The 26,536-nt window shown below is 37.5% G+C and overlaps 1 protein-coding gene and 1 long non-coding RNA gene across 3 annotated transcripts in view; both read right to left on the reverse strand.

Moving 5' to 3' along the window:
• The window catches only part of DDX10 (DEAD-box helicase 10), a 288,714-nt gene that overhangs the window by 211,761 nt on the left and 50,417 nt on the right, over positions 1-26,536 (reverse strand). The window lies entirely within an intron of this gene.
• Positions 301-26,536, reverse strand: LOC145716328 (uncharacterized). The gene is made up of 2 exons (XR_014138945.1): positions 14,511-26,536; positions 301-14,315 (listed from the first exon to the last, which is right to left on the reverse strand). It is a non-coding gene; the product is annotated as an uncharacterized LOC145716328 (long non-coding RNA).

Below are 26,536 nucleotides of genomic sequence, written 5' to 3' on the forward strand. Positions count from 1 at the left end.
AAAAAAAAAAAAACTAGACTTTGGCTTAAGGAAATGTTGTGGCTGATTTTATCTTCTACCCAGACCACTAAAACTCTCCATATGAGCAATAAGGATGTTTGGCTTTCTTACCATTCATGTGTTCGCTGGAGTAGCACTTTCAATTTCCTTCAAGGACTTTTCCTTCCATTCACAACCTGGCTAACTGGTGCAAGAAGCCTAGCTTTTGGCCCATCTTGGCTTTCGACATGTCCTCCTCACTAAGCTTAATCATTTCTAGCTTCTGATTTAAAGTGAGAGATGTGTGATTCTTCCTTTCACTTGAACACTTAGGGGCCACTGTAGGGTTAACTGGCCTAATTTCAATATTGCTCTGTCTCAGGAATAGGGAGACCCAAGGAGGAAGAGAGACAGGGAAAGAGTGGATCAAGAGAGCAGTCAGAATACACAAAACATTTATGGACTAAGTTCACTGGCACCCCAAAATAATTGCAATAGTAACCGCAAAAATCATTGATCACAGATCACAACAACAAATACAGTAATAATGACAAAGTTTAAGATATTTCAAGAATTACCAAAATGTGACACAAACACACAAAGTTGAAAAACTGCTGTTGGAAAAATGGCTGTCAACAGGTTTACTGGACACAAGGATGCCACAAACTTTCAATCCTTAAAAAAAACATAGTATCTGTGAAGTGCAATAAAATAAGCTATTCCTGTATATAAAAAGTGTAACCAATGAAAATCCGACACACAGATGGGAATGATTGGCCATTTGGGAGTTCCTTTAACACACTTACCAAAATATGTTTTCATTGTCTCATAAATCGTTATAGGGGCAATACATACATGATATAGGCTGTTGCTTCTTTTTGTAATGTTTATCCACACTGGAGTGGTGACTACATTTCGTTGATTTGTATGTTTGTGAACCTATATTTTAAGATGCCTCTGTTATTTCTTTTAATATAAAAATGAGCATATAGCAAATTAAAAATCAGTGGTTCCGGGGGCACCTGGGTGGCTCAGTCCGTTAAGTGTCTAACTCTTGGTTTCAGCTCAGGTCATACTCTCAGGGTCACGGGATCAACCCCGCATCAGACTCTGCACTGCTTGGGATTTTCTCTCTCCCCTTCTGCCCCTACGCCCCTCTTGTGTGCGCACTGCACTCTCTCTCTCAAATAAATAAAATCTTTAAAAAAAAAAAAAATCAGTGGTTTTATTCAGTCTTTATCCAACCAAGGAGAAGCATTTTAGTAATTATGTAGGGTTTGTGCCTTATGATTAAGCTATAAATTTTTAATAAACACTCAAGTCCTGCTGTTAGTCCATCTGTAGAAAACAAATGTATTTGGTTTGTACTAATTATTATTCATTATAAAGTTTTCCCTTCTGAAATAAAGACTGCTAATAGTCAGTGGTAATAGATATAAAACACATTTCTAGTTTAGGATAAAGAGCTGTACATTTTCCAACACTCTAGATTGGCTACCAGAATTCAATCCAGCAAACATTTATTTAGCACCTTTCATGTGCCAAACGAGGAAAATGGAACATCTATTGCCTGGTAATGACTCAAAATCTAGCATCAAAAAAATAACACTGAATTGCCTGGGCAATATAAAAACTAACATGCTACTGATGAAAATGGCAAAAATGTTAGGCTACATTTATTGTTTGGTGCTGGGAAAACATCTGTTTTGCAATTTTCTACCAATTCAACTTTAGAAGTATATAGAATATGTCTATGACAAATACAAAACCATTTCAAATGAACACATGTTTTCTCCACTCTGATCATTCCACAATGAATGACACACTGAATGACTATCACATGCCATGTGGCAATCCAATCAGGTTGTTAGACGAGAACAACAAAAGTGTTCCAAATGAGTCATGATATTCATACCTACTCAAACATGCATAAGTACACCATGAAGGATCCAGTAATACACAATATACACCACTGGCTATCAGATAAAATACTACTGGATGTTCATGCTATCAGGTGGTGACATCTGTGAACCACATCAAGGCTCTACAATAAATTACCTGGTGAGCCACCTCTACCTAATTCATCCCACAGGAGAGAAAGTGAAGAAAATAGCAGAAATAGGTGGCAGATACCCAGAACACTGACTTGCATTGGAAAAACTTTGCTTGTTTTCTCTATCTTGAATTGAGTAAGCATATCAAGAGCAAGACAAAGGGGCGCCTGGATGGCTCAGTCGTTAAGCGTCTGCCTTCGGCTCAGGTCATGATCCCAGGGTCCTGGGATCGAAACCCGCGTCGGGCTCCCTGCTCCGCGGGAAGCCTGCTTCTCCATCTCCCACCCCCCCGCTTGTGTTCCCTCTCTCGCTGTGTCTCTCTCTGTCAAATAAATAAAATCTTAAAAAAAAAAAAAAGAGCAAGAAACATTTAATCTCAGATTAAACTTGAACACCCTGCACAACATATTTCTAACACCTCCGCATAAAAACTAGTCACTGCAAGAGAGAAGAAAAATAGTTGCAAGGGGCTAGGGGGTGGGATAAACAGGGAAAGGTTGATAAAAGGGTACAAGTTTTAAGAGGAGTAACAGCTGAGGATCTAATTATAACACTGTAACTAGTTGACTGTGGTTGATATATTATACAACTGAAATTGACTAAGACTGTAAAACTTAAAATGTTCTCACACACCAAAAAAAAAGAGATAAATGTGAGGTGATAAAAGTTTATTTCTCAATGGGAGAAATCCTTCTACAATATATACATAGATCAAATCATCATACTGTATACCTTAGATATCTTACAATTTCATTTGTCAATTATACCTCAATAAAGCTGGAAAAAAAAAAAAACACTAGTCACTATAGTTGAGTTACTTTGACTACCCTCAAAACAAAGTCATGAGGTCAGGCCCTCATTCTGATCATCCGCCCCATTCTTCAGAATCTATATAATTCTATTTTGGGGAAGTCTTCCCCACCTCTACTCATTCCATGATGAGAAAGCTCTTAAATTTGAAATCTACAACACTCATTAGAAACTTGACCACATAGGGGCGCCTGGGTGGCTCAGTCGTTAAGCGTCTGCCTTCAGCTCAGGTCATGATCCCAGGGTCCTGGGATCGAGTCCCTGCGTTGGGCTCCCTGCTCAGCGGGAAGCCTGCTTCTCCCTCTGACCCTCTTCCCTCTCGTGCTCTCTGCCTCTCATTCTCTCTCTCTCTCAAATAAATAAATAAAATCTTAAAAAAAAAAAAAGAGAAAGAAATGGCATGTGTAAAGTGTGGTCAAGGACTTATTATTTATACAAAGAAATACTACTCAGCAATATGAAGGAATGAACTACTGATACACATAGCAACATAGATGAATGTCAAAATAACAACGCTGAATGAAACCAGTCAAGAAAGAGTTCATACTGGGGCGCCTGGGTGGCTCAGTCGTTAAGCGTCTGCCTTTGGCTCAGGTCATGATCCCAGGGTCCTGAGACCAAGCCCCGCATCAGGCTCCCTGCTTGGCGGGAAGCCTGCTTCTCCCTCTCCCACTCCCCCTGCTTGTGTTCCCTCTCCCACTCCCCCTGCTTGTGTTCCCTCTCTCGCTGTGTCTCTCCTTGTCAAATAAATAAATAAAATCTTTAAAAAAAAAAAGAAAGAAAGAAACTTGACCACATAATAAAGGCTACATGGTATGAAAATACTCTATTTAGCTTTCGAGTAAAATATTCCTGATGCACATCCTGGCTTGAAAATGTGTGTTTTCACTGATTTCTTAATCTCTTTAAGCCTGGTGTTGTTTTAGGATGTAGAGATCTCCCAAACTACATTTTGAAGTCTCATGACAGAAAGGATCTTTTGTTTTGCCTTATATTCCTAGCACTATGTTTTGCTCAAATGGATGCCGGAAAAAGAGTTTAATATATTCACTGCCTATTATAAATGTTTCAACATTTATAAATAAATAAGGCCATGTATTGTAACATAAAATATTTAAGGGCACTGGAGAAGGGTAGGTTATAGGATATCTAAAGATTCACAATAAATTATAAGAGATTTTTGCATTAGTTTAAGATATTTCATCAAAGGAGACGCCCCACAAGTTTAGAATCAAAGACTTGAAGAAGTAGAGTCCATCTAACTCAATTCCTCCCATAATAAAACCATTCATCTGCAGTTGATATATGATAAAAGTCAGGGAGACAGGGGGGTGTCCATGAACTATGTACCAAGTAATTCTATGTATTTTATTTTATATATTTGAAACATTACTCTGAGTAGGGTTTACAGGCATTATCAGACCCCTAAAAGGGTCCACGGCAGGAGAGGAAGAGGGTAACAGCGACAGAGAATGTAAGGAACTCCAAACAACAGGGAAATGAATTTACAGCACAGTTGTATGAGTTCACTATCCTTTAACTTCCGAGTAGAAAACTTGTAATTCAGGTCTCCCATTCTCTACTATCACATTTGCCAAGTGAACCTTAAAGTTTAAATCAACACTGTAACTGACTTTCAGTCCAAAGTAACAGTGTTATAAAGCAACATTCACTGCTGAACACACTAAAACAAAAGATTTCTTTGAGGTTAGCTTTTCTGATTGTTTCCCAAAGAAGAAAACAATGACAGTCAATTCAAGTAGGATCTTTCATGTCAGAATCTTAATATGGCTTCTCATTTCCATCAACTAGAACATTCAAAGTAACAGCTGTACTTCATACAGATTCTGCAATTTTATTTTAGCTTTGACTATAATAATCATGATTGTTTCTTCTTCAAAAAAAGAAATTACAAGCTCAAGATATAAATTACTTTTACAGAGTACTTACAGAATTGCCCATATTTCTAACCAGTAAGTTCAATGTAGAATATCACAAAATACAGTTCTTAAATACTAGTTTAACCTAATTTTCTTACCAACAAAACAAAAACCTTTGTTAACAAAAAGTGCAAGTGATTATTTTAATAATCCATTTGCAGGTAAGAATAATTCTACTTTAATCAAAATAGCACCTGCTTGAAATTCTTCACTCTTTAAATGACCATTAAACAGTTTTGATGGGGTTTCTTTTATGACAACTCGATTTTATTAACAAAATTCAACACATTCAATGTGATTCAGCCACGGTTTACTTTTTGATGTCTTAAACACTCTCTATGTACTGACATTTGCAGAAAAAAATTATAGCAGTGACACCTCCAAGAAACTTGGAGACGGAAAGAAAGCCAAGCATTTAAAGGAAGCATTTAATAAGATTATATGGTTTCTCTCTTTCAAGCATAACAAAAGAGAATCAGTCCTTTGACCTTTTAGCATCAAGAGAACCTTCAATCTGGACTTGATAAAACATGCAACCTGTCAGTAAGCTAACAAACTTGAATAGTGAAATAAGTATGTTCCTTGAACAAAGATTCTCATGAATAACAGGGTACACGCCAACTTGGAAGAATTAAAATACCATGGGGGCACCTTCATGGCTCAAGAGTTGGATAAAACTCTCAATCTCAGCTCAGGTCATGATCTCAGGGTCATGAGACTGAGCCCCACAAATGGCTCCACACTGAATGTGGCGCCTGCTTGGGATTCTCTCTCCTTCTCCCTCTGCCCTCCCCCACGCCCGGCTCACGCTCGCCCTCCCTCTCTCTCTCCCAAAAATAAACAAATTAAAAAAAAATTTTTTTTTTTAAAAAGGTACCTGTGACAATTCTCTACTTCAAATTATGTACAATAATGGAGTCCCAGGTCATCACTACTCTGGACTCTAATGACATCCACATAATTGTATCTCAATAAAGCTGGGGGGGAAATCCAGATGTAGAGTTCAATAGTTCATATGCCACCCATTCTGTGGTCCTCTGTATTCCTACCTCACTATTAAAAATGAGTATCCATGACAATATTAGAGCTGAAAAGCCAAAAATAGGTACTAAGCAAGGACACTCACTTCTTCAAACCTTAATCAGATTTAGTTTTCCTAGTACTTGGGGTGTTTTAGATGTCTAACTGATTTCTATTTTAACTCAATTGTAATCAAGTATATACTGTGTATGAATCCAACCCTTTCAATATATTGAAGTTTATTTTATGACTTAGTATATGATGCTTTATGAATACAGCATGTGAACTGGAAAAGAATGAAAATTTCACACTTATCAAATGTACTGCTCTAAAATACCAATTAGAGGGGTGCCTGGGTGACTCAGTCAGTTAAGCAGCCAATCTTGGTTTCAGCTCAGGTCATGATCTCAGGGTTCTGGAATCAAGCCCCGCCATCAGGCTCTGCACACAGCACCGAGTCTCCTGAGATAATCTCCCTCTCCCTCTGCTCTTCCCCCTGCGTACACTCTCTCTCTCTCTAATAAGTAAATAAAATCTTTTTAAAAATAAAATAAAATAAAATATTGATTACACTGAGGTGATTGATGGTGCTGTCCAGATGGATCCTCAGTGTCTTCCTATGTCTTTTTAATCTAGTTGCTCTACCATTTGCTGACAAAGAAGAGTTAAGTCCCCTGAAAAGATCTGGAGCTCTCCTTCCCAGACTATGTCTTCCAGTAGTCCCCTCTCATCCTGAGGGCCATAACTGCCCTAGCCCCATCCCCTTTTCCCCAGACAAGAAACACTGCATACTTTCTATGTGAGTTTTCTCCTACTCTGTAACTGTGACCCATCCTTATGGCAAAATTGCCACAACAGAGAATCTACCCTGTGTCAGTCTTTTCTTGCAAATTTGACTCCTCTCTACAATCTGCTTATTTTTGTTCTCTCAAGTCCTTAAGTTTCATATTTTATCCAAAACTTGTAATTCTTACCTCAAGAGGGTCAATCCATTAATCACTTATTATACATGTACCACAGAAGCCTGTATGCAGACAAACCTTTTTCATAGTTTGTGTGTGTGCGTGTTTCTGCCTGAACCCTAATAATAAACCTAGTTCATCCAAAAATCTCAGAAAAGCCAGAATCCATGAGAAGTTTGGTAAAGCAAATTCTATGAATCAATAACTATTATTCCATGAAAAATAACAATATATTCAGCAAGAAGAAGATCAGTAATAGTCCTGATTTGATGTGCATTTAATTAAGATAATTCTGATAGCTATGTTGGAGGATGGATTTGAGAAAGGAGATCAGTTAGGGAGCTCAGTCCAAAGCAAAGAATAGGGAGAGGAAAATAGTAGACATGAAGGAAACGGGGACTGAGCCAGAGTAATCACAAGTACACAGCTAAGTAAACAAGTTAGGTCTCCAGAAATCAAAAGGAATGTCAGGGGAGAAGTCACAAATATTCTGCCCACACAGTCCACAGCATGAAAATATTATGCCTTTACTCTTCTCTTCATGTTGCTTATATTCGCATCTATCACCTCAGTCTACCCTCCAGAAATGGGAAGTAAGTAGTGATAATATCAAAACTCTTCCATACTGTACTAAAAGTGGGCCTTCCTACTGAATCACCACACTATGGCCCACTGAGCCAAAATGAATATATCCTTTTCAATATAGAGATCGAGGTCACTACCACCAACTGATCAGTTAGCACATAACAGGAAACCTATCTGCTATCCCTGATTTATACTTTGATCAGAATGATCTACGAAAATAATTTTACATATAATCATACTAAACATACATATTTTAAGTATCTCCTATATACACTATCCAGGTTCAAGTTCATATACTGAGCTTCTTAATCTAGCACAACCCACCTGTTCAAATTTAGCTTTGACTCCCTCATATATATCTTCACAAAGGGACACATATATTTCCATCTGCAAGCCTTTGTTTACACTATTCCCTTGTTAAAAATAAAAGGTCCTTATAATCACAATTCTTGGCGAAATTCCTTTCTTCAAGTCCTCAATTCAAGTCCTGTCCTCACATGTCCTTGCACTGCCTCCTTCCAAAACATTTCTGTAACACACCTAAGCCAACAGGCATTGTTATCATCACTTAATGCTTATGTTCTCTATACCCAACCAAACTACAAACGAGTATAAGCATGTCATTGGTCATCAGGAAAATGCAAATCAAATCCCCAATTATACACCACTTCACACCCTGTAGTATAACTAGAATCAAAAATACATGGGGTGGGGGCACCTGGGTGGCTCAGTTGGTTAAGCATCTGCCTTCGGCTCAGGTCATGATCTCAGGGTCCTGGGATCGAGTCCCACATCGGGCTCCCTGCTCAGCAGGAAGCCTGCTTCTCCCTCTCCTGCTCCCCCCACTCGTGTTCCCTCTCTCACTGTCTCTCTCTCTCTGTCAAATAAATTAAAAAAAAAAAAAAATACATGGGGCGCCTGGGTGGCTCAGTTGGTTAAGTGTCCAACTCTTGGTTTCAGCTCAGGTCATGATCTCAGGGGTCATGGAATCAAGCCCCATGTCAGGCTCTGCACTGAGCAGGGAGTCTGCTTGAAAATTCTCTTCCTCTGCCCCTCCCCCCACTCGCACACCCAGGCTCTCTAAAATAAATCAATCTTAAAAAAAAAAAAAATACAGATGATGACAAGTGCTGGTGAGGGTGTGGAAGAATGGAACCCCTCAACACTGCTGGTGGAAATGCAAAGTAGTACAGCTACTCTGTTAAACAGTCTGGCAGGTCCTCATAAAGTTAAACACAGTTATCATATGACCTAGCAACTGCACATACCCAAAAGAAATGAATGCTTATATGCACAAAAAATCTGTATACGAATGTTCATAGCAGCATCACTCATAATTGCCAAAAGATGGAAACAACTCAAATGTCCATTAACTGATGAATGGATAAACAAAATGTGGTATATCCACACAATGGAATATTATTCAACCATAAAAAGAAATAAAGTACTGATACATATAACAATATGGATGAAGTTTGAAGACATTGTGCTAAGGGAAAAAAGTCAGTCACAAAAGACCACAAATGATACCACTTATATGAAATATTCAAAATAAGCAAACCTGTAGCAATAGAAAATAGATTACTGGTTGTTTATGGCCAAAAGAAAACGGGGGTTTGAGGAGTAACTGCTAAAGGGTGTGGTATTTCCTTTTGGAGGTGATGGAAAAGAAGGAACCTAGACCACTTTCTTACACCATACACAAAAATAAAAAATGAATTTAAGACTCAAATGTGAGACCTGATACCATAAAACTAGAAGAAAACATAGGCAGTCGACTCTTAGACATCAGCCTTAGCAACATATTTATGGATCTGTCTCCTTGAGTAAGGGAAACTAAAGAAAAAATACACCATTGAAACTACACGGAAATAAAACGTTTTTGTGCCACAAAGGAAACAATCAACAAAACAAAAAGACAACCTACTGAATGAAAGAGAATATTTGTAAATGATATACCTGATAAGGGGCTAATACCCAAGATAGAGAACTTATATATAACTCAACACCAAAAAAACAATCCAGTGAATAGAAATTTTTTTAACAAAAATTTTTAATGTATGGATGACCAACAGACATATGAAAAGATGTTCAACATCACTCATCACCACGGAAATGTAATCAAAACCACAATGAGATATCACCTCACACCAGTCAGAATGGCTGGTATCAAAAAGAAATAACAAGTGTTCACAAGAATATGGAGAAAAGGCAACCCTGATGCACTGCTGGTGGGAATGTAAATTGGTGCAGTCACTGTGGAAAACAGCATTGAGCTTCCTCAAAAGATGAAAAATAGAAAATTCCATATGATCAAATAATTCCAGTACTGGCTATTTGCCCAACGAAAATGAAAGCACTAATTCAAAAGATATATGCACCTCTGTGTGTACTGTGCATTATTTCCAATAGCCAAGATGTGGAAGCAACCCAAGTGTCTGTCGACAGATAAAGAAGATGTGGTATGTGTATACATATGTGTGTGTGTATACACATACATATATACAGACAGTGGAATACTTCTCAGCCATAAAAGAAGAATGAGATCTTGCCATTTGCAACAACATGGATGGACCTACAGGGTATTATGCTAAGTGAAATAAGTCAGAGAAAAACAAGTAACAAATTATTTCCATTATATGTGGAGTCTATAAAACAAAAGAACAAACACAAATACAGAGAACAAACTGATGGTAGCTGAGGGGAGGTGGGGGGGGAGAGTGGTTGCAATAGATAAGGGGATTAAGAGGTACAAAATTCCAGTTATAAAATATGTAAGTCACAGAGATTAGAAGTACAGCATAGGAAATAGTCAATAATATTGTAGTAGCGGTGTAAGGTGACAGACAACACCTTATTAGAGTGAGCAATGAGTAATGTATAGAAGTGTCAAATCAATATATTGTACACCTGAAATTAATATAACATTGTATGTCAATTATACTTGAATAATATTTAAAAAAATTTTTCAAGGAGGGCTCTCACTTTTAGAAGTCACATTTTAAGATGAATCTACATCAAGTTTTCTTTACTTGACACTATGATCAGATTTATATTTAAACTGCAGTAAGCGGTCACAGTAGTAACCTTGGGTAATACAAAAACATCAATAGAAACTATCCTTTGCTTGCTTCCCTACTCATCATTTCCTGCAGAGCTCTTCTATTATCCTGAACCTGAATGACCACAACCACTGTCCCCACCTCTGCTCATGCTCTTTCCCTCTTTGTCCAGCTACCGAATCCAATACAACCTTCAACACTAATCAAGTCCCACCTACTGCAAAAAGATCTCCAGGACTCAAGCCCAAAGTTCTAGTTCAAATTCAAAGCACTTTACTACTACAGTTAAATACTTTACATTATCTTTCTTACATTTCTGTTGTTATTTCACAAAATGCTTCCGTATCAATATCTTGTCTCCTCAACCATGTAACTTTCTTAAGGGCTGACAAATCTGTTTCATATCTGGTATAGCATCATGTTCATATCATGTAAATTTAAAAAATAAAATATAGGAGGGAAAACGTGGCAGAGAATATGAAGTCAACTGACACAATCCCAAAAGCTCAGTCTAGCCCATATGCCTAAAGGCTCAGGATTTTCATTCTTTTGGCAGTAGACTTTTGAGTCTGGGTACTATGAACCGCTTCAGTGAAAGTAGGAATAATGAGTCCCTGAAGTAGCTGTGGGTGTTCTTACAGAGATCTCAACAAAGTAAGAAAGAAGCTTGTGTCCTAAATGGACCAGCAGAGCCTTTTAACCTGAGAAAACCAGAGACATAAATAGCCTCATCAAATAATTATTTCTTGGCATCTGCTAAGGCTTTACATTTCACACAATGTGCACAACTCAGTAAATGGATGCTCCCGGAAAAAAAACTTCCCAACTGCAATGAAACTACTCTTGCCCTCAACTTATGAACTGAGGAATTCCTAGAAAACTACCTAAAGCCTTCCAAATTAATGACATAAATGACAATATAATTAAGCATAAATGAGTTGTAGGTCCGAATTTGAAAAAGCTTATGAATCATCTTTCTGCTTTATACTGCTAAATACACTCTTGGCAAGAACACATAATCCCAACACAAATGTGAACACACAGACCTGCCAAAACAATTCTTTCATTTCTGGTTTAAAATATTAGGAAATTTTGATTATCATGCTTATCCACATGTCTCAAGAGATAGCACAACTACTACCTAGTAGTTTTTAGAATGCACCTGCAAGCTTCTTAAACGTGGGGACAACAGGACCCAGTGCACTGGATGAGGAGGAGCCTTTGTGCAGCACCTGCCTCTGCCTCTGCCGAGGTTAAATCTGCAGCTGAAGAAGGACACAGCTCTAGGGAGGGGTCTCATAAAGTCTTCCGGCAACAGTGATTTATACACACACCTTTTGTCTGTCTGTAGGTGCAGAACCACCTACCCGTTTAGACATGAAACAAGCCTTTGATGGGAGAACATTAGGATCAAACTGATCTCTACAAGTGAACTCACTGTAAAATAAAATTACGGGTGGTTCAATGTAAGAAATTAGTTTTTCTTTTTTTTTTTCTTCACAAAATACTTTATTAAATTTTTAGGATAAAGGAATTTTTTAAAATAACTATGATATTTTAACAAGCTATTGAGTATTTAATGATGTTTGCAATTACAAGAGTGAAAAGAAGGTGGGGACCTGCTCTGTGTGTAAGGATAGGGGCTTAAACACTGAACTTTTAAACAAAAGCAAACTGCACTCCATTTCAAAGTTTGTGAGACTAATTACTCACTGACATCACAGGGCCATTCCTCCTACAGAAGAGAGTTTTACACTAACACAGCCCACTCTCTGTGGCTATTTGTATGAGAATGGAATGAGATCTAGTACATTTAGATCCAATTCAATTTCATAAAGGTTTGGTACTAAGCAAAAATTTAAAGTAATCTACGCAGTATTTAAAAAATAATTGAGAACTACGACAACTTAAGACGTCAGTTTTTCTAAAGAACTTCCTCCACCGTCTTTAGAAGAAGGTGGGCAGCCAATATTTCACTTACTGTTTTTCCCTAGAGAAGACAGAGGACCACGTCAAGGAAACAGGACCAGAGATCAAAGCAACCAGTATGAAGAGGACAGGATGATGGGTGGATTAACAGAGGTTTAGGAAAAATTTCACACAAGATATTTACTGTTATCTAACCCAGCTTCTGAATTCCAATACTAGGGTCCTATCTAAAATTAACCCAATCGGCCAGCAACCATTTTCTGGCTGCTTATGTTCCAGGTACATTTTTCTATCAAATGGTACAGTCTAAGTTGGGATAAGGAATCTGAATAAACACATAAAATGTCAACTAGATTTGAATTTAAAAAGTTCTACTCATTTACTTATCATTCACCCATTTCATTCAACAAACAGCTACTGAGAACCTACTAATGTGACAGGCAATCCTGATGGATACAAAGACAAAATGAAGGACACACATTCGCTACCTTCATAAAGGTATAGAGTATGGTGGGGAAAACAAACAATATGATAGTGCAGCGTGGTCAGGGCTATGACAGCGATAAGCGTAGGCTCCTGAGGAAGCATACTCTGGAGCACCTATTCAGTCCCAGCAAGCGTAACTCCCCACCATTTTAGGGCCTTACCAAACACAGAAGAATCTGTGTATCTCTGGAATTCATGTTCATCATTTAAATGGAAGTAGTTGTTCTGTATCCTGACTTGGGAGCAGCAGACCACAACAAAAAGACAGATGTAAACAGTACTTCCTGCGGCTACCTAGCTTCAGGGGACAATCTTCCATAGGTCTCTGGTGTTTCTGCCTTTTTTTTTTTTTAATTTAAATTCAATTTAGTTAACATACACTGTATTATTATCAGAGGTAGAATTTAGTGATTCATCAGTTGCATACAACACCCAGTGCTCATTACTTCCAGTGCCCTTCTTAATGCCCAACACCCAGTTACCCCATCCCCCCAACCACCTCCCCTCCAGCAACCCTCAGTTTATCTCCTATAGTTAAGAGTCTCTTATGGTTTGTCTCCCTCTGTTTTCATCTTATTTTATTTTTCCTTCCCTTCCACTATGTTCATCTGTTTTGTTTCTTAAATTCCACATGAGTAAAATCATATGGTATTTGTGTTTCTCTGACTTATTTCCTTAGCATAATCCCTTCTAGTTCCATCCACATCATTGCAAATGGCAAGATTTCATTCTTTTTGATGGCTGAGTATATTCCATTGTGATATATATATATATCACAACTTCTTTATTCATTCATCTATCAAAGGACATCTATCTGCCCATCTTCTTTCCTTACTCCTCCCAATTATCTTTTCAAGGATGTCAGTAGAGCATACAGCCTTCGAAGATACAGTATCTCCCTTGGGGGCAGCAAACAGATTCGTTCCCGGCCAGGTGAATAAAGGTAACGTCTCCTCCCTGGGTGAAGGCTGGACAAGTTTGCTACTGGCCCTTTTCTAAGATGAAGTTCCTTAGCTCTCACACAAACCTACTCTGTGGATGGCACCAAGCTGTACCACATTCACATGGTCCCTGTGGAATTTAGGAACAAGAAAACCAATGCAAACTTGAAGCTCCTTCCTGCAGCTGGCTATGCCATGAGTTGTCTAGCAACATAAATCAAAACGTGGCAGGCATACTTGTTAATCTGCAAGTGGAGTGGCATTTCAGACTCTCCACAGTTCTTGAAACCTAGAAATAACTTGTTTTTCTCTCTTCAGTAAATAAGAAAAGCCAAATGAATCTGAAATTTCTGCCACATAATGAGAGCTAGTCAATGGGAGGTGAGGAAAGGAAGAGAAGAAAATTAACCCAGTACCCCATATCTAATCCTGTAATTATAAAACCATTATACAAATCTGGTTAGCTAAACTAGTATTAGTAGTCAGGCTGGAAACCAAACAGTGTTCTGAAGCCTGTCTGATAGCATATTTTTTGGCAATTAAATACCTTCTCCCGGGCGCCTGGGTGGCTCAGTTGGTTAAGCGACTGCCTTCGGCTCAGGTCATGATCCTGGAGTCCCGGGATCGAGTCCCGCATCGGGCTCCCTGCTCAGCAGGGAGTCTGCTTCTGCCTCTGACCCTCCCCCTTCTCGTGTTCTCTCTCTCAGATAAATAAATAAAATCTTAAAAAAAAAAAAAATACCTTCTCCCTCTTCTTGTGGAATAGGAAATTTAGAAATAGAGTATTATTTCTAAAAACACTCACTAAAAAAACAATACTTTGTTCAAGTTATTAAATAAAATGGACCAATAGCTATTAAAATACATATTACTAAATGTGCTTGAAATTGAGTCAAATAACAACCCTTAATAGAAAATAGTAAGGAGAAAATAAGAGTCACTAAAAACCAGCTTTTCAGATTCCTTTAAAAAAAAAAATTCAGTCACAGAAGATGTGGGTGGGGACTAGAGAGCTTAATAGAATTTTACCTAGTCTTTGTTTTGTAAAATTCTACTTTATGGACACGTCAGCAGCTAGGAAAAAGTCTAGATAGATCAAGAGATACAAAGAAAACAAAACAATGCTGAACCAAACCATAGGAGAAAACAGGTTATTTAGCAAGTTCTTACTAAGTGCTTTTGGAATATGCAACCATTTCCTCTATCAAACATTCTGAAATTAGTGTACCTTCCATAATTAGGATTCACAGCAAGGAAGAAAGCATTGCTCTGTTGCTTTCCATAACAAAAACTAGCAGATATGAAAATTCATGCAGGTGGCAGAATTATTCTAATCATGATTACCCAAAAGATTTAACAGGAAATATGCCTTTTTAATTTAGAAAACAAACTTAGGAATTATTATTTGCAGGCAGGCTCTATAGTGATTGCTACTTAGAAATTAAGTGATTCATTTATTCCACCAATGTGAGGGATGGGGAGAAAGCAGATCAACAGAAGGAAAATTCCATCAAGAGAGATTATCAGTGAAAATATGAGCTGCATCTTTTATGTGCTCTCAGAAAAGTTGCAATATGTGATTTCTATTTCATGCATGCCTAATGCTTAGAATTTTCTTCATATATTCCAGGGACATTTACTAACGCACTGGTTTCTGGAGTTTAAAATTAATGCACTGTAAGAATCACTACTGTGTTGGCTTTATTAGAACTGTAACAAAATATCATTCTGTTTTCAATCATTTATAATGTCAAACAAAAACCAGCAGATTTTCTGTCCAACACTATATCAGGACCGTCTGTCACTTTTATTCTAACAACCACCAGGCAAGCTAAAAGAAGAAAAGAAAGGAAAACAAACCAAAAATAGCAAAGCCTTCTGGAGGTGGAAATGTCCAGAGATTGATGATCTGGTACCTGTTTAATAAACTTTTTGTCCTATAGTGAAACACTCCTGACTTGAAATATAAAAGTTTTAAAATTCAGTTTATTAAAACTTCATTGTAGATGTTTCCAATCATGACTTGTTTAGAAAGTTACATTATCGCTTTATTTTGATGCTAGGGATGAAGTGCTATTGATGAATGCCACAGGAGAGACTCTCTGAAAGAAAATGACCCCAAACTACAAACAAGTGGTAAGTACCTCCCATGTCAAAGATGCTGCAGACCATGCAGCAACAAGCAAGAAATGGAACCCGATCTCAAGAACAGTCATTTGACTATACATTTCTTTCATAGTCAATGCACCTATCAAAGACCAATTTACCAGTTCTTCCACTTAACCTTCCTTGCTTCCTTTTTTGAAGGGGTGAGCGCCCAATTTAAAAAGGGAACCCAGTACCAAAGGAGTCAAAGAACCCTCATACCCCAGGTGTGGTGGTGTCTCTCAGAGAGCCAAATCCCACCCATCAACAATAACCCAAAAGACATGGAAGGCTCAAAGAGAAACTACACAATTTTCTAAATGACAAACAGTATGTTCCATTCATTAAGCATCATTCATTACACACACAAATACCCCACAACAGTGTCTTCTACTATGGCCATATAAACAGAAGTTTGGTAAACAAGAAAAAAAAAATACAGGAGACTCTATGATCCAAAATCAAAAGGAAAACCACCCAGCCTAGAGAAAGAAAGACAAGACAGCAAAAAAGGCAGAGACACAGCCAGAAAACAAAGAAAGGTTCATTTTACTTTAATAATTATTCTTTAATGTTTTACAACATTATTGGTCTATGATGGATTATAAATTAAACACTTAGGCCTTGAAAAAACATAGCTTGGGAAGCACTCCCCTGAAAACTTTTAAAATTGAAGCCATCATGAAGTCAGTATGGCCAATCTTATTCTTACAAGTATTGTCAAAAGTAAAGCCTCACACATATAATGGCTTCAGGGAGCCGGAAAGAGGAGCGTTCAAGCACCACCAATCACAGTGCAAACCGGAGGAAGTTTATTTTACATGCCCAATCAGGAGGAGGGAAAATGTTCTCCCCGCCCAGCAACAGCCCAGCCAATGAGAAACCAACATACTTAGCCAATGAGAAGACATCATCACCGGAAACTCTTCAAAACAGCCCCCCCCAACTTCCTCCTTTCCTCAAAATCAAACCCCTCTCCTCCGTTGTCTGGACTTGCCTATGCTTTGTCATAGTTTTTCTTTCTTTATTTTTAATATTTTTATTTTTATTATTTATTTATTATCATTTTTGAAGAGAGAGAGAAGACGAGTGAGGAGGAGCAGAGGGAGAGCGAGAGAGAATCCCAAAAACCCCACACGCAGTATGGATCCAGAGGGGCTCGATCTCAGGACCCTGAGATCATGACCTGAGCGGAAGTCAAGAGTCAGATCTTAACTGAGCCACCCAGGCGGCCCTCTGTCACAGTTTTTCTGTCCTCCGTTTCTATTATCCTAATAAATTCCTGAATAAATTCATTTTGCTGGTAAAATAGCTGGCTTGTTTTCTTTCTATTGTCAACTGTATACAGTCAATACTTAGGCTTTAATGTTACTGAAAAAAACTGGCCCTTCTTAATGTACAGGCATCCCGTTCCCACTGAACTTTACTGAAATGCCACTGCTCTGGCCAATAGAGCAGTGCTAGCAGGGCTCCCGGAAGTGTCTGAATTCTCTACATTCCCTTTACTCAGTCTAGCTCCCAGGCTCCATCAACCAACCAGCAAATCACACACAGCTCAGGGCACCAGCCAAGACAGAGTACTTTAAAATGTTTTTGAAATAATGTATTTCAACAAAAGCAATAAAGTAGTCATCATGGAAAAAACAACTTAAGGACTTTTACTGTTTCAAAATTCAGTATGCTTTTTGTTTCAAATTACGTATGTATGGAGTGAGCACAGCAATCTTTCCAGTGCTTAGAAACCAATAATGGTCTTAAGCCAGCAATAGCAGAAGAGTGCTTTACACGCCCTCAGGCAGGGATCTCTGACCATTCTATTTGAAATTGCGACCCCGCAACCTGAACCCTGCCTCCCCCTTACCCTGTTTCATTTTTCCCACAACACATGCACCTATTTTTTTGTCCATCTTCCCCCACTAGAACTTAGCTCCATGAGGTCAGGGAATGTTGTTAATGTTCTCAATACCTGGTACTTAGCAGGTTTTCATTAAGCATTTGGTGAGTGAGTTAATTTTTCTTAAAACAAACAAACAAAACCTATGAAGCCTTCATTTAATAAGCCTCCATTTCACCTGAAATGCAAACTTTAATGTCAAAGCTTCACATCAAAGCAAACGTGATTTAACTCTGCCTGTCACCAATAAATGGCACTGTTTCAGCTGCTGCCTTGGACTCAGTTTCAGCATGTATCTTTGAAGCTGTTCCAAAAACGTATATTGAACAGAACAAAATAAAACGGAAATCTGTTCTGACAAATTTGAGAGGTGAAGAGAACATGATGAGTAAAATCCACTGCTTCCACAAATACAGTCCTCCTGTTAAAAAGTTTTAGGTAAGTATACATATATTGACTGCTAAGACTTCACAACAAAGGGTCTTAACAAACAACATTTTGGAAACTCAACTATTCATAACGATAGTACTTGTCATATTAGGCTAAATTCTCTACAGTTACATTTGTTAGAGCTATAAATATAAACAAGCACTTGTTGATGACTTTGAAAAGCTCCTTTATTTCTGATTATCCTAACAATCAAGCTCAAGGGCAATTTACATGGCCCTCAATAATAACCTGTCCTATTTCACATTTCTTTCATTACTTCCAGTTTACTTTAAAGTGAAGATAAACATATCCTGATTAAAAATAAAGTTTCCAAAAGTTAGGCTATAAAATTAAGTCACTAGAAAATTCAGTAGCCAGGGGCACCTGGATGGCTCAGTCCATTGAGCATCTGACTCTTGGTATCAGCTCGGGTCTTGATCTCAGGGTTGTGAGTTCAAGCCCCACATGGGCTCTACAGTGGGCATGGAGCCTACTTTAAAAAAAAAAAAAGGGCGCCTGGGTGGCTCAGTTGGTTAAGCGACTGCCTTCGGCTCAGGTCATGATCCTGGAGTCCTGGGATTGAGTCCCGCATCGGGCTCCCGGCTCGGCGGGGAGCCTGCTTCTCCCTCTGACCCTATCCCCTCTCATGCTGTTTCTCTCTCTCTCTCAAATAAATAAATAAATAAAATCTTTAAAAAAAAAAAAAAGAAAAGAAAAAGAAAATTCAGTAGCCAGCAGATGCTTTAAATACTGAGGATGTATAAAAGTAGGAAATGAAGGGGAAAAGTCAAAATATTGTTGATACAGTAATGATTCAGCATGTGAAAGAATAAACATCCAAGCCAAAAGCCTTTAGCTTTCCATTGTCAATTTATGTCTTCAGGAAATCATATGCATAAAAATTTCAAATAGGGAAGGAAGGAAAATATATATTTATATACCAACTCAGTATGTACATTTAACTTTCAAATCACACAATAACTATTCCTTTGGAATTGGAATGAAGTTTGAATTACAATTAAAGAATTAAGAATGGAGGAGCGCCTGGGTGGCTCAGTCGTTAAAGAGTCTGCCTTTGGCTCAGGTCATGGTCCCAGGGTCCTGGGATCAAGCCCCGCATCTCAAGCCCCACATCGGGCTCCCTGCTCGGCGGGAGGCCTGCTTCTCCCTCTCCCACTCCCCCTGTTTGTGTTCCCTCTCTCGCTGTGTCTCTCTCTGTCACATAAATAAATAATATCTTTAAAAAAAAAAACAAAGAATTAAGAATGGAAACAAGAAAAAGAAAAAGCACCTGTAGGAAAACCAAAGAGCATATATGTGAACTCTATTTGAACTACTCAACATTTAAGGTCATCCCACCATTGCTCCCCTTCATGGTACCAAAAATTGAGGGCAGTACAGTAATCTTGACTCCTAGGTTTTAAAGAGCTCTCCCCTCTGTTTAATTCAACTAAGCATTATATAAGACCCTTGCACACCAAGGTTATGGCAATCTCAGTAGTCACTTGGTACAGAACAAACTGAAATTAAGACATTCATGGAGGTATATTATGAAATGCCAAAAAGAAAAAACTAGTGAAATAGAAAACTGGAATCCAGATGTCAGTGAGATAAAGAAGTAAAGGCGGGCTTCAAGGAAGAGGATCGCATCAGATAGGCCCACGTACAAATTCCAGTTACGCCGCTTCACTAACTGTGCAACATTAGGCAAGCAACTGAACCTTTCAGAGTCTCTTTCTTAACCTGCAAAATGGGGGTAATCCCGCCCAAGACTGTGATAAGAGTTTACTAAATGATATACAATAATCAAAGTGCGTGGCAGATTACAGAAAACGAATATTCATCACTTCCTGATACTTCTTTTACAAAATCTGAGTTGTCTGCAAGAAATTTCGGGAAATAAGCTACCATTGGTTCATTCCCATTTTAAATCAAATAATCATGGTGATAAAATACAGCTAAAGCAGCACTCTCCTGCAACAATTCATCAGTATGTCCCAAACATTCCCCAAAGGCATTACTTCCTCTAATGCTCATTTTTAAATCAACAGTCTTTAAATATAAGCAAAATCCATAACCTAATATCTTCTACATAGTATCTTCTAGAAATATACTGCACAGTATTAATATCCACAAGAATATTGCCAGGTGACTGGACAGAGAACTCCCCATCCAGAAAATTAACATAATAATTTCATTTACTGATTCCACATGAAATAAATATCTATTGTTAATACCACTTTTAGTTCTATTTACAAGCAATCAATCCATTTCTACAAGGCACTGTGTTTGCCTAATATAGCCTGGTTATATCAATTATAAACTCTCCATAAATATTTGGTTGTGATGTCAACTGGACCTGTGATATCAGCGTAGGGTTTAGCACTCCAGATCAATGCACAAGACTGAGAATGTGAGAAATGCTCTATCCACTATGCTATAATCATAAAAGCAAATTAGTTTTCTAATATAACACCTGGAGTTATATTAGAACTGTATCTCCCCCTTATCTGTATGTTCCTATTATACTTTATCGAGTGGAAATCATAGCTAATGTTAACTACCTCCTTCTATGTACACAACTGTGCTGGGTGCTTTCTATTTCTAATCACAATAATTCTGCCAAGTAGACATTGTTAATGGACCCATTTTACAAACACAGACACTGAGGCTCAGAAAGGCTAACTACTGAACATCGTACCAAAAAGAGCTCCCCACACTAAACACATACTTTCTTGTGGTCATGGTTTTTCTCACTCTGTACTCTTTACTTAGAGTGCTTACTCCCCCGCTCCTATTAACACCTATCCATTCTTTAAGGTAAAACTGCTGCCCCAGGCCATATTCTCTCCCAGGTGCCAAAATTAGAACTTTAAACCATTTGGTTACATGAACAAATAAATGAAGAGAAAGCTGGAATTCTCTACCGAAATTCTGGTTTAATAATCAGTTACATTAACTCAAGTATAAGCCTCTAAAACTCACTAAGTCCTGAGCACAATCCCTGGCGCCCAGTTGGCACTCAGTAATTTTGCTCCTGGAAGGAAGAAAAAAAGACAAGCAGGAAGGAGGAGGGAGGGGGAAAGAGCAAAGATACAGAGAAAAGAGGCAGAAAAACTCCAGCTCCCATTTATCAGAATCTTGATTCAAAATTTTAGAAAACTTTTGTAAGAAAATACTTATAAATAATAGTAACATTAGCTAATCTATGCTTTACCACCAGGGAGTTCTTGCAATACCAAGAATTTTCATGCAAAAATATAAGACTCCAAGTAAACAGAGTATAGATTCTACTCTAAACAAAGAATTATCTATGAGTATCATTCAAATCTTAAGGCTGACCTAGGTTTATTCTTCTGATGGCTTTAAAAGCACAAGTGCTAAGTTAAAAATGGAATCCACCTCAGTCTCATCTCTAAACAATTATAAAATGAGAAAGACAAAAGTATATGCTTAGAGATTCCACTCTTCTATTTAAGAAAATGTTTTAAAATCATTTTCAAATTCATCACCTAAATTATATATTCATATTCTTCTCTAACACTGTTTCCTTGGAGGTCAACTTTCTAGCCAGCAGCCAATAAAACTAGCCAAACACAAGTTTCTTCCCTATGACAGGAGGTCAGCCAACCTCTTACTGCCCTGTTGTGTGATCATGCCAGCTGGGCTCTCTCCTACCCATCTCTTTTACTGCTCTGTCACTCATGGTTCGCTCTCCAGTGCTAAGGAAATAGGTTTGTCTGCCAATGCCTTGATCCTGTCAAACAGCAAAGACCTATGACAGGGCAGTCTTCCAGAAGACATTGCTTGCACCGGGCACTCAGTACCTCTCCTCTCCATTCATGCCCAGGTCTAAAGAGGTAAACACATCAATTCTGTATTCCACATGTCTGCACACAATAGGCAGCACAAAGTTATTTAAAGTGCTGTCAATTACGCCGACATCAACCACTTAGAGCCAGCAAACTAAGTACCAACTATGGTAGGCAACAGGACAGAGGAGAAGGAGAATGTAATTTGGCATCAGAGATAGGTTCTGAGTACTGACTCCACCACTGTGCCTTTTTGGAAAAGTCATTTAAAAGGCTTTGTGAAATTTAAATACCATCATCTGCCTTTCCTGTCATGAGGATAAAATGAGAACTTGTAAGAATTTGGTATATGATAAAACACCAAATACATTATTTTACCAATGACAGTGATAGGATTATTAAACAAATCCCATGTCATCTGCAATTCAATGTGTCTCCACTGGCTCCAAACTTTAAATGAATTCTACAAATCTCCTCCCTTTCCTAAGGAGGCAGGAAAGGAAAGAAAAGATAATCGCAACAAAGAATAGCCTGTGATTTAAGTAATATGACCAGTTCTCTGGTGTGTATGGTATGTTGTCCCCAAAAGCAATTCTGAAACAGGAGCAACAAAAATACAAAGACAGCGGTGTCTGAAAAAGGACTTAGTCTCCCAAGGGGAATACATTCATTTATGTGTAAATAATAGTACTATTTCCATTTTGACTATGGTTTGGTTTTCTTTACTTTCTCAGGTCTATCCTTAAAAATAGGTAATAAAGGAAGAAAACAGCCTCCAGTGAGTACAACTCGATACTAAAATATAAAATGCAAGAACAAAGGCTAAAATGGAAAGCTGATTTGTGACTGCAGATGCAAAAATCACACTCAAAACCATATGTCTTAAAAACATGATGAAGAACCAAAAAGCTGATGATAATTTGAGCACAAGTAAATACTGACTTTGAAAGCCCGAAGGCACATAATATATAAAGCTGGCAAGACTAGGTGAAGGTGGGGGCTTAAAGGCAGTAAGCCTTTGTATTTCTATTTCAGCCAAAGAACCAGTGATTTCAACTCTGGCTGTGTACAGTACTAGGGAATGAGCAGGAAGAAAGAGAAAAACATTCCTTTATCAGCATCTCAAAATCCATGCTGTTACAAACTATTCCTCACATTTGACATACAGGTCATCTATTTCCAATTTATTACATCTAAAATAAATCATGTAGGTATTTTAAAGAGAGAACTTTTTATAGTATACCATGCAAATGTATTCTTAATTAGATCTTTGCATCATTACTATTAGATAATTTCAACTACTATCTAAATTCCAAAGCTTGGCCTCCACAGGTATATAATTTAATGAGTGAAAAAAAAGGAAGTTATTTATGCTAATGTTTATAGAAAATTAAACAAAACCTTTTCAATCATTTTTAGTCAATCAGATAAATCTTATATATTTTCAAAATCTTACACAGTTTCAAAATAGAGGTTTCCAAAAATAAACCCCACATGCATGAATTATATATAATTCACAGCAAATAAAACTATCAAAGCAAAAGAATAAGAAATTCAGTAATTCACTCACTTTTTCATGAGACATTTTTGAAATTCAACAGGAGTTAGACACCGTATCAGGCCCTGAAAACATACTGGTCAGTAAGACATTAATTTCAAGGTATTCAAAATTCAGTAAGGGAGGCAGGCCAACGCACAATTCTGTGTGACAAGGGATATAAAAAAAAGTTTAAAAAGCCAGAGACAGTAACTAACGTTTAAGGACATTTTGGAGATCAACAGAAAAAAAACAGTACAGGGGAAAAGCAGGGCAAAACATAAGCAATACACATACACAGAAATTATACAAGTGAAATAAATGAATAATGTTCAGTAACAGAATCGAAGAAAGATAAATTCAAATGGTAACACATTTCTCACTGATTTTTTTTTTCAAGTAAATGGGTAAAGACAGACAAGGCCAGTGGGACAATGACTGTGACCTCTCCGTAGGATAGTTTGGTAAAATGTATCAAAAGCTTTTAAAATGTGTCACGGTCTCAAAGTCATTAGAAGAAATTAAGCCAATATCCCTCGTGAACAGAGAAATAAAGATCCTTAACAAAATATCAGCAAACAAAATCCTGCCATAGATAAAACACATCATGACTAAGTTTATCATAGGAATTTAAAGTTGGTTCAACACTTAAAAAAAAATCAACATATCAACAGAACAACTATATGTTCACTTTAATAGTTGAAAAAAGAAAGGATCTGACAAAATTTTCACCATCTATTTTGATAAACACACCAACCCACCTAGGAACAGAATGGAATTTTCCCATCCTGATAAAAGCATTTCCAAAAAAACCTATAGCTAACATCAGATGTAAAAGACTGGAAGTTTTCCCTCTCACAGATCAGGAGCAGAACAATGATGGCCACTCCCACCACTGCCCTTTCAACATACAGTATAATTAAGAAAATGAAATAAAAGACACACAGATTGGAAAAAAGAAACGAAACCAGCTTTCTTCACAAACTCCATGACCATCTACAGAGAAAATACCAAAGATCTCCAAAAATAAAGCCACTAGAACTAATAGGTCAGTTTAGAATGACTGGCTTACAAAAATAAACAGTATTTCTATATAGTGGCAACAAAGAATTATAAAATTATATTTTAAAAGTACAATTTATAATAGCATTGAAAACTATGAAGTAGTAAGAGATGAATCTAACAAAAATGTGCAAGATATGCATACTTAAAATTATAAAACCATGCTACAAGCTTTTAAGGCCTAAATAAATGCAAAGATATGTCATATTCCTCAATCAGAAGACTCAAAATATCAATACTCCCCAAATAGATTTATAGATTTCAATGCAATCTCAATGACAATACCATCAGATTTTTTTTTTGTACCAATTAACCAACTGATTCAAAAACTTATATGGAAATGCAGTGGGCCAAAAAGAACCGAAACAATTTTTTTTTTTTAAATATCAGTTTGGAAGAATTGTACTACCTAATTCGAGTTTACCATGAAGCTAATGAGGATGGGTGTTACTAGTCAAAGGATGGCTATAAAAACGAAAGTGAGTCAAAGAGACCTACACATACATTGTCAACCGTGGACAAAGGGTCAAGGTTACTGAATGGAGAAAACACTACTTAACAAAGGCACTGGTTCAATTGGACATCCATTAAAATAAAAAAGAAGAAGAAGAAACCTTAACCCTTCCCTCACACCATACACAAATATTAAGCGAAAATAAACCCTAGCCTTAAATTTAAGTACTAAAACTATAAAAGTTCTCAAGGAAAAGACAGGAGAAAATCTTTGTGCCCTTAGGTTAACCACAGATTTATCAGACACCACACAAAGTGTATCAATTCTGTAAGAAAAAGTGGTAAATCACACTTCAAAAACGAGATTAGTATCCCTGTTCTTGATCAATCAAGTCAGAATACCTAGGCTCAAATTCCAACTATGCCAGTAACAAGCTGTGCGCCTCACTATCTTATTGTCTCTGTGTCTTAGCTGCTTTTTCCTTCTACCTGTACAATGAGATAGTACCTACCTCACAGGGGGTTATTCAAAAACCAAATGAGATAATGTTCAGAAAATGCCTGGTTACACATTAAGCACTCAGTAACAATGTTTGCTACCTTTCCAAGATTTTTATTTAGTTACTTAAACACCTATCCAAGTTTCAAAGTTTAAAATTTAGATTATTCTAAGACTAGTTCGAATTTTATTAAACACTGTATAAAAAAATAAGGGCTCAGCTTCATTTTTTATTCAATTCGCTTTAAAGAAATGATTAAGGCATACAAAACAGGAAGAGACCTAGGGAAGGGGAGGAGAAACACATTTACTGTGCACCTACAAGTACTCCAGAAAACAGGTGGTTTATCTGAATTATCCCTTTTATTTCTCCTGGCAGGTAGCTACGGAGAAACAAAGGATCTACATGAAACTTTTAATAAACCTTCATAAGTGGCTTTTAAAAAGGAATGCTGGCTTTCTATTTAAGATACTGGGTTGGTGCCCAAAAGCAAATGTCTCATTAAAAGTAAAATTCATGCTTAGGGAGATTAAATCATTGTAAGGAACATTTATAACGATTTAAATCAGAAAGTAGTATGTTAAGAATCACAGTGAAGGATCCTCACACCATAAACCATAGAACCCCATCACCTGCCTTCCTTAACACTATAACCATGACTCCAGCCACTTTTTAAAACATGCCTCAGAAGAATGGCAAAGGAGAAGATTAAATTTGTCAGCCCTCTTAGAGTTCCCAAAGTTATGAACAATGAGAATTCTCAGGCACCTATTCCATCTTTAAATATGGAGAAGGAGGGGAGAGTTCACTGCAAAGAAAGTCATCCTACAAATTTCTCCTAGTCTTTATTTCCCCCATATTTCCCCAAAGGCCACACAAGCAGCACACAGGGTAAGAAATGGTGGGAAATAACAGAAGACCCTTCACTGGGGGTAA

This window comes from Leptonychotes weddellii, chromosome 11, assembly GCF_054177405.1.
Source record: "Leptonychotes weddellii isolate Sample4059 chromosome 11, ASM5417740v2, whole genome shotgun sequence".
NCBI lineage: Eukaryota > Metazoa > Chordata > Mammalia > Carnivora > Phocidae > Leptonychotes > Leptonychotes weddellii.